The sequence below is a fragment of the Rattus norvegicus genome, chromosome 6, assembly GCF_036323735.1.
Source record: "Rattus norvegicus strain BN/NHsdMcwi chromosome 6, GRCr8, whole genome shotgun sequence".
Taxonomy (NCBI): Eukaryota; Metazoa; Chordata; class Mammalia; order Rodentia; family Muridae; genus Rattus; species Rattus norvegicus.
In genome coordinates, this window is record NC_086024.1 from 95209066 (window position 1) to 95219019 (window position 9954).

The 9954-nt window shown below is 42.6% G+C and overlaps 1 non-coding gene across 1 annotated transcript; it reads right to left on the reverse strand.

The window, feature by feature from the left end:
- Positions 1 to 5204: 5204 nt before the first annotated feature.
- On the reverse strand, positions 5205 to 5277 carry Trnak-cuu9 (transfer RNA lysine (anticodon CUU) 9). The gene has a single exon. It is a non-coding gene; the product is annotated as a tRNA-Lys (tRNA).
- Between the last annotated feature and the right edge of the window lie 4677 nt (positions 5278 to 9954).

Here is a 9954-nt window from a genome sequence, read left to right on the forward strand (position 1 = left end):
CAACTAGTGGACCCGTTCATTGTTAAACTTTCATTTTTTTCTCACTTGTTTAATGAGCTTCCTCCTGAAGACAGGTTGTGTGTGTGTGTGTGTGTGTGTGTGTGTGTGTGTGTGTGTGTGTGCACATGCATGCACGTGCACAAAATGTAGAAACTAACACAGTTCTGGTGTGTAGATTTTAACTCCGCTCATATTCTGATCACTTGGCTTTCCGAATATTTCCAAGTTTTACCATATTCCTTACGTATGAAGATACTAACACTTGAAGAAGATGGATGGCCTCCTGGCAATAAGAGTAAGAAAAGAAGAACCTGGTAGCCAGGCAGTGGTGATGCACATCTTTTTTTTTTTTTTTTTTTTCTTTCTACCACTGAGCTAAATCCCCAACCCCGGTGATGCACATCTTTAATCCCAGCATTTGAAAGGCATGGGTAGATGAATCTCTGAGTTCAAGGCCAGCCTGGTCTACAGAACAAGTTCAGTACAGCCAGGGCTACACAGAAACCTGGTCTTGAAAAACCAAAGTGAAGAACCTGGTATAGTGATGCGCTCCTGAAGCCCCAGCAAGTGGAAGGAAGAGGCAGATGGGCTTGAGGTCAGCCTGGGGTGTATAGTGAGTTCCAGGCCAGCCTAGGGATACATAGTAAGTCAGACATAACGCCTGCATTTCTGTAATGTAGCACTTGCGAGTTAGAAGAGGCAGGATCCAGAGTTCAAGGCAACTTCAGTTACACAGCATGTTGGAGCCCAGTCTGGTCTATATGAAATTCTGTCCCCACAAAATAGTTTTTAGTGGGAAATGAATTCTTTACATTTGTCTGCTGTTTGACTTTAAAATACTTGCATTTCTCCTATGCTACTTACATGCCCCTTTCCTACCCAAAGACTAAGATTTACTTGATACCTACCGAGTATCTGTATGCCCTGTATACTTGTGGGAGCTGTGAGTAGTACAGCAGTGAGATGTGGGCCATTGCCCTTTAGGGGTCAAAGGCTAGTAGAACAGGTTTGCACACAAATGGTCACATAGAAGCTTTCAGTTGCTTGTTGCTGCTGATACCACTTTTGGCCCTGGAGAAAGATGATTTAGGAGGACTTTGACCTGCTTCCTAAAGAACAGATAGGACAGTAGGCTCTACATCGGGTTATGTGAGCAGAACCCTACACTCAAGGCAAATGAGCTGAGGTGCTGGTGAAGGTAATATGAGACCTTGCTAATCATAATTTAAGAGAAGTTATCTGAATTTCATGTTAAGCTAGTAATGAAACATCAGCTTGGCCACGAAGTTTCCTAGTCTGCTTTGTCCTACAGGTGATGGTGATGTCATCACCCCTGAGCACGTCTATCACAGGCACTGTGATTGTTAGCACTGTTGTCATCTGTCTGGAGTGTAAGCACTATAAGGACAGGGCTCCTGTGACTTTAACTCTGAGCGTTCTAAGGATTGTCAGAAGTGGGTATACTATAAATAATTACATTTCGATAACACCTTTCTTTTGCAGGAAGTACTGTTTTTAAATCCCCAGTTGTACATGCTGGCATACATCTGTAGGCTTCCAGATGTAGGATTATCAGAGCCCAGGAGTTCAAGACCAATGGGTTCTATACTGAGATTCTGATAAAACACACACACACACACACACACACACACACACACACACACATCCCTCTTCTCAGCATTTGTACTGATTTTATTGTATTTGGATTGCTTTAAAAAATAAAAATGTTCATTTAAAACAAAATCTGATTGCTCTGCAGCCTTATATAACTACCTATAAAGTGGCAATTCCCAAGAAACAGGCTAAGGGTTTACTACTCACAGATTGAATTGCGTCACCAAAAAAAGACAAGTTAGGGGTTGGGGATTTAGCTCAGTGGTAGAGTGCTTGCCTAGCAAGCGCAAAGCCCTTGGGTTCGGTCCCCAGCTCCGAAAAAAAGAAAGAAAAAAAAAAAAAAGACAAGTTGAAGTCTTAATTCACATTTAGTATCTGTGAATGTGGCTTTATTTGGAAGCAGAATTGTAAATGTAGTCAGTAAGACGGCATCATGTTATGGTCCACATAGCATTACCACAAAGAACAGAACAAACTTCCAGAGAAACAAGTTTTTGACAGATCACAAGTAAGTTTCAGTGGACAGAGAGGTACATGTATAATTCCAGCAATAGGGAAGCTATGAGAAGAAGATCACAGCATCATTGATGCCAGCCTGAGCTGCATAGTGAGTTTGAGGTTATCTAACTAGATATCTGGCTATTCGGGTTTGACATTAAGAGCTGTAATCCAGGCACTTGGGACACCGAGGCATAAGAGAAACCATATCTCAAAAACCATGGTGCAGTATGTCTTATCCCAGGAGCTCAGAGGTAGAGAATGTCTGTTGAGTTCAGAACCTCATCTACATATGGAATTCCAAGTCAGCCAGGGTAACAATGAGACCCTGTCGCAATTTTTTTCATATTTTTTTAAAGATGTATTCATTTATTATATATAAGTACACTGTAGCTGTCTTCAGATACTCCAGAAGAGGGAACCGGATCTCTTTACAGATGGTTGTGAGCCACCATGTGGTTGCTGGGAATTGAACTCAGGACCTCTGGAAAAGTAGTTGGGTGCTCTTAACTGCTGAGCCATCTCTCCAGCCCAATTTTTTTCATATTTAAGAAAGAGAAATGAAGTATCAATAGAAAAGTGAGGAATCCTAAGCAGAAAGCTAGCATTTGAAACTTGAGCCCACCACGGACAGATATGTGTCTATCTGAAGGCCAGGGAGTTGTTTCTTTTAACACTCTGGTCAGAAATAGTGCCTCCTTTTAAGATGAGTACTGTACCTAGCAGCCCCAACAAGGCTATATAAGAAGAGTTTCTTCCACAGGACTTAACCTACATGCTCTGAGCAACTGCGTCCTAGACGAGTATAGTGCACTGGGAGGAGGGCCTACATTAACTAGAATTCATAGAGGTGGGCTGTGCAAATTTAGCAAGAGGGAAAGTGAACTCCTCCACGGAGCATTCCCAAGTTAGGAAGTAGGAAGAAGAAAAGGACTCAAGTGGGTGTCCAATCACCAGAGAGACTTCAACCAGCAACTGATAGAGCAGAAACACAGACAGCCAAGCATCAAGTGGAGCTCTGGGAACCCCACAGAGGAAGCCAGAGGGTTCAAGAGCACCAAGAGAAAGAACATGGCCCACAGAATCAACTAAGCAGGACTATTAAGACTGAAGCAACAGTTACAGAGCCTGCATGGGTCTGACTTAGGTTCTCTGGGTGTCTCTGCTCTTCTACCTGTTCTTGGGACCTGTTTCCTCCTACTGAGTTGCCTTGCCAGCCTTAAACGAGGGTTTGTGCATAGTCTTATTGTACCTTGTTATGGTGTCTTCGGGTGATACCGTTGGGAGGGAGGCAGGCCTCTTCTTTTCTGAAGGGAAATAAGGGTTGGATCTGGGGTACATGGAGGTGAGAGGGTGATGGAAGAAGTGGCGGGAGGTGATTGATGCTCAGGGTGGGTGGGAGGAGTGTAAGGAGAGGAAACTAAGGTTGAGATGGAATGTATGAGACGTTTTAAAAGGGGGATGGTATCCGGAGACTATACAATGAAGTGATCAAATTTGTAATACAGTTCTAATAGGCCAATGGATCAGGCATGGTAATTACTATTAGGTTTAGTAAAATGGAGATGATAGCCTTTTGGCTGACAGGTAGGGCGCCAGAGCACGACAAAAGTCTGGCAAGAATGATCTGGAAAATGCAAAAAGTAGACCCAACTCCAGGAAAGTGGTGAGAGATCCAAGTCCAGAACTTTTGGTTAAACACTCTCTCTCTCTCTCTCTCTCTCTCTCTCTCTCTCTCTCTCTCTCTCTCTCTCTCTCTCTCTCTCTCTCTCTCTCTCTGTTTATATCTGTTGCTGTCTTCAGACACACCAGATCGCTCTAGCCTGCCCCATTCTCAAAGAGCAAGTTAGTGGCTGTTCAACCCCAAACACCAAATAGCCCTCTCTTGCCAAAAGCCCATTTATCAGTTGTAACTTTGTTTTTCCTTTCAGCTGCCCATCATAGAAATAAGATGGCTCAACGTCACATATTATATTATATACCCCCTCCCCACCCTACCCTTCTTTTTTCTTTTTGAGTCTAAGCCCAGGCTGGCTTCCAACTCAACAGCAAGCTACCTTCTGCCTCACTCAGCCTCTCTAGTGCTAGGATTACAGGGTGTGCATACCCCGAGCTTAAGAGACCAGAGAACCAGGCGTGCACCTCTGTGCGTTCCAGGCCAGGCTGATCTAAGTTCCAGGACTACGTAGACACGTCTCAGAGAGAGGAAAGGTGGGGGTGGGGTGGGGGAGATGTTTTCCGTTTCTTTGAGACAAACAGCAGAATCTTGGCACGCTGAAGGGAACTGGCAGGAAATCCGATCGGTTTAGAGAGGGAGAGCAGGCTGGCGCTCAGCAGGCGAGGGAGGCTGTCCGGCCTGGAGGAAGGAGCCGGGCACTGAGGGACCTGGCCGCCCAGGAGCCTCTCGCGACGGTCGGTGCCCCGATTCTCAGAAGCCAAAGCGGAAGGGAAGGAGCTGCTTCTGCTTCTTCCCTCGCACATCCATCCGTTCCCTGGCGAGTGAGTCTCAGAGGCAGCGCTGAAGGATCCACATCTGGAGAACTGATGCGTGCTGGCGGTGCACACCCGACCGCGGGAAAGACGACGCTCGGGGCCCTTCCTCCGGCCCCCCGAAGAAGTCCTGACAGGAGGGAGGCGGAAGTAAGCGGAGGAACCTCAGCAAATGAGGAAGTGAGTCCTTTCCGTGTCCTCCCTCACCTACGCCTGTTTGACATCCGAACTCTTGTGATTTAGAAAAACAGCCGAAATCAGGAATCACATTTTTATTAAGAGAAGAAAAAAAAAAACCAAAAAAAAAAAAAAAAACCCCAAAAGAAACAAAGAACAACTGCCCCCTACCAGCAACTATGGACGCTAGCACTAAAAAAATAGTCTTGTTCCTTGTTTAAACCCGAGCCGTGGGCGTAGGCCTGGGCTTTGGAGTGCGCAAGCGCATTTAAGAACCGTGTTTCTTGCAGAGACGATTAAGAAAGCACTTAAATTTCATTTGCGTAAGAATCCGTATTAGTTAAGAATGTTATAACGGAACTGGCAAACATTTGAGAGTTGAAGTTTTGAAAACATTAATAAAATTTAAGCATGCAAAAACGCAACGCCCAACGTGGGGCTCGAACCCACGACCCTGGGATTAAGAGTCCCATGCTCTACCGACTGAGCTAGCCGGGCGGACGAAAGCTGCCCTCGATTTTAAGCCTTTTGAGAGTATTCAGCAGCAGTTGCTTCCCAGTTTTTCATTATTTTCTGTTTCTGTAAAGAAAGTATAACCAATAAACCGACAGTATTATATTTTCTAAATTTGAAAGTAAAAAATGCAAATCTTCACAGAAAAGAATTGTAAAATAAAGGGGGGAAAGGCCCTCAAACAACAAAACAAAACAAAAGAGGAAGACAGAGTTGTTAAATTCTAAGAATAAATGAGAATACGTTCCTAATTCTCATTATGAAACCAAGATGATGGAATATTAACCTGTGGATCCATATATATTTTGAGCTACAGGTGAATTTATCTAGATAAGGGAGTTTGCAGATTTCCGTATCTGTTTGGGGATGGCTATTAATCCTATTTTTCGGAACTGCAAGTTAAAGCCTAACTGACAAACAAAAACGGGCAAACCTAAATTAAGGAATGCCCAAATAGGTTTTTTTTGTTTTGTTTTGTTTTTTTTTAAGATATCATAAACCTGGGATTGACAAAGAATCCCTACTACACTATCCATAAAACATATAAACACACAGGACAAGTCCCCTGAGATGATTTTTAAAAATAAGATGTGTCTTGAAAGGTTTTAGATTCTTTCCAAAGACGTATTTTATGTATATAGGTATTTTGTCTGCATTTACGTCTGCGTACCAGGAGAGGGCATCGGAACTCACGAATCTATAGTTACTGATGACTTTGAGACCCAAGTAGGTGTGAGAAATTGGGTTTAATTGCTGGGCCATCTGTCCAAACCAATAGTTTAGGCTCTGTAAAGTAATCCTAGGATCCGGCGGTATTGGCGCATGCCGTTGAAGACAGAGGACCTCTCCGTTCGAGGCCAGCCTGGTTTCCAGTTCCACCAGCTAAGCCTACACAGAAAAACCCAAAGGAAATCCTAGGATCTAAGTATTTAAAACTGGTAAGCTTCCAATGTCATAAATACTAACCTCCACAATTCAAACTGGTTTATTAATGATTATGTCGAATGAGGTAGATAGAACCTGGAGGTACACTTTATCTTTTACAAATTAATTTATTTATAGGTAGGTTGAGGTAGCTGAGGCCTGTAATTCTAACATTTAGGAGACAGGGGCAGAACAACTGGTAGATCTTTTCTCAAAACAAACAATGAACAAAACATTTAAAGCATCAGGGCATGGTGACACTGATGTGTGCCTCTTACCCCTGTGCTGCTGAGGAAGAGGGAGGCAGATCTCTGAGAGGTCAAAGCCAGCTGGGTCTGCAGAGTAAATTTCAGGCCAGCCAGGGCTGCACATTGAGATCCTGTTTCAAAAGAAAAATTATAGGAATAACTACTTTAACGGTAATTGGATATATGTAAACTATAACTACCTATTTTGATAAGTGTTAGTTATTGAGTATTGTAAAACCATCGTTGATGTGATTTGTTAAAATCATACTGATGGGGGTTGGGGATTTAGCTCAGTGGTAGAGCGCTTGCCTAGCAACCGCAAGGCCCTGGGTTCGGTCCCCAGCTCAAAAAAAAAAAAAAAATCATACTAATGTCTACTATTTGCAAAGCACTGTTGGTTGCTCAGCCCTGAAAGTTTATCACCCTACAATAAAGAAGTGTAATGTCTTTGAATTTCACAAGTACAACTTCTAGAAGACATTTAAAATAACTTTTTAAAAACAAACAAACCCATTTAAGTCTTGTAAGGAATCAGGCAAATGCTCAAGGACCTAAGCTTTCAGTCCAGAGCCTTTAAGACACAAGGTAAAGCAATAGCCAGCCTTCCAAGGAGGCTGCTCAGCGGGAAGAGACACCACATTATCATTGATTGATGTAGCTGATGCACGAGGCACTCAAGTACAAGCAGTAAATTATGTAGACATCCAGCTAGATACTTAAAACTTGTAGAACTTGGGCTGGGGATTTAGCTCAGTGGTAGAGCGCTTACCTAGGAAGCGCAAGGCCCTGGGTTCGGTCCCCAGCTCCAGAAAAAAAAGAACCAAAAAAAAAAAAAAAAAAAAAAACTTGTAGAACTTACTTATAGTTCATCTTCAAGGTGAGCCCTCTGTAAAGACGGCCTTTAGCCAAAACTGTTCTAAATTAGAATCCCTCATGAAAGAATTACAACTAGAATGCTTTATTTCTATTGATTTCTTTTTTTTTTTTAAAGATTTATTTATTTACTATATATAAGTACACTGTAGCTGTCTTCAGATGCACCAGAAGAGGGCATCAGATCCCATTACAGATGGTTGTGAGCCACCATGTGGTTGCTGGGATTTGAACTCAGGACCTCTGGAAGAACAGTCAGTGTTCTTAACTGCTGAGCCATCTCTCCAGCCCGATTTCTTTTTTTTTATTCTTTTTTATTATTGTTTTTCGAAACAGGGTTATTCTGTTTAACAGCCCTGGACTGTCCTGAACTGGATTTGTAGTTAAGGATGGGCTAGAATGCACAGAGATCTGCCTGCCTCTGCCTCTAGAGTACTGGGATTAAAGGTGTGTGCCACTACTGGCCGTACTCATTTATTTTTGTTTTTGTTTGTTTTTTAAGACAAAATTGAATTATCTAGGCTGGCCTGAAATTCAAGAAATTTTCCTGTCTCAGCCTCCCAAATTTGAGATCGCAGACATGTGCCACAGCACTAAAATGCTACTAGAATGCTTTAGTCAGAATTAGAGAAGTGTTGTCTCCAAGTAATTTCAAATCTTTTACTTAACCATTTGTTAAAGAATAAAGTCTAATCACTATTCACAATGTTTTATTAGCAGGAGGAACAACGGAATTTGTGCTGTCCCCTTACCTTCTGCATCCAGTTATCCAGTAAACTCTACATATTTGAAATCCTTCCACACATTTTCATGTCCTTTGCTATTATTCTGGTCCAAATCATTCATTACTGATGTCTACAAAGTTACAATAGCTTTCCAGTAGGTATACCTGCGTTCACCCACTTCTCTATCATGGAGAAACAAGAGATGATTTAAAAATTCAAAGCAAACCATGTCAACTAGAAAGTTCTAATAGCTCCACAGTAGAAAACGAATAAGGTGGATGAAGTGATGGAATCGGAAAGTCTATGGTTAGCAGCTACGAGCATAGGAATATATTCAAATAGCAATCATCCGACACCAAAATTAATGAGTGAAAGATAAAGAACAAGATATTTACCTACTCCCAATTTATCTTCTCATCAGATATTTGCTAGTTACAATTAAAAAGGAAAGCCCAGAAACATTAGAGGTACCTTAGAGAAATTATCACAATTACCAGACTGTCAACATCATACACCGCCTGCTATAGCACTCTGGCATGAAGGAGTGCAAACCACTGTTGGTAGAAGTGTTCCTGCTGGAAGTGAAGCACTTGACATGAAACCAGAAAAACCTAAATTATTGAATATTGTTTGTTTGCTCGTTTGAGTTTTTGAGATAGGGTAGCTCTGTGCAGCACTGGCTGTCCTGGACTTGTTCGGTAGACCAGGCTGTCTTAGAACTCAAGAGATGGACCTGTCTCTGCCTCAGAGTGCTGAAATTAAAGGTGTGTGCCAGCCCAGTTGTACTCCTCAAGATTTTTACTTTTAATATAGTGTGTGTGTGCGCGCGCGAGTGCACATGTGTGAGTGCCTAATCCTCATGGAACAGAAGTGACAGGTGGCTGTGAGCTGCCTGATCTGGATGCAGTGAACCACTCAGTTCCTCCAGAGGAGCAGGACATGTTTTTGTTTGTTTTTGTTTTTTTTTTTTTAGTTTTTTCCGGAGCTGGGGATCGAACCCAGGGCCTTGCGCCTGCTAGGCAAGCGCTCTACCGCTGAGCTAAATCCCCAACCCTAGGACATGCTTTTAATGGCTGAGACATTTGTCCGATCCCAGCATCGACATCTCCTAAGAATACAGATTGTAAATGCTGAGGTTAGTGAGGTGGCTATGGTTGAGAGCAAAGAAACTCACAACCACTGGTAACTCCAGCTCCAGGAGATCCTAAGTCATCCTCTGGTCTCTGGGGGAACCTGCTCTCGTGTGCACACTCCCTCCCCTCATACGTGTAAAGATAATAAGAATACTACACTTAGAGACTGAATCACAACTGGACACAATGTGTACTGTGGGCCTTTCTCTTCTTTTCTTATGAAAGTCATTACCTAGGCTTAGAGTGATGAACCAGGGCTGTAATTCCAGCCTCTTGGTTGGTGGAGACCGAAGTATTAGGAGTTCAATGTCATCCTTGGCTAGCCTAAGATACTTGAGACTGTTTCAACAAAATAACAAAACCAAATAAAGCTAATTGACAATGGATTTTTAAAATGTGTTTTTGTTAATGATGTTTGGTTTGTTTTTAGAAAGGGCTCTTATATTCCAAACTGGCCTTGAACTGAAGACCGTCCTGTCCCAGGCTTCTGAGTCTTGGGATTATTGACCTGCACCACCATGCTGGAGAATGTTTTCTAGTTACATAAAAGTGTCCAGATCATTTTAGAAATAAAAATGCTTCTGCCATTTTATTTACAGTTGGATTTAAAATCCAGTCACCAGGTCAGGTTCCACGCCCACTTCTCTGATTTATCTGTTGCCCTCCCCCGCTTAATTCTTAAGATATTAAGATATTGACCTTGTAGTTGCTACTGTGACCTAGCAACTGGAGATCCCCAAGTCAGCTTAGCCTTTCCTA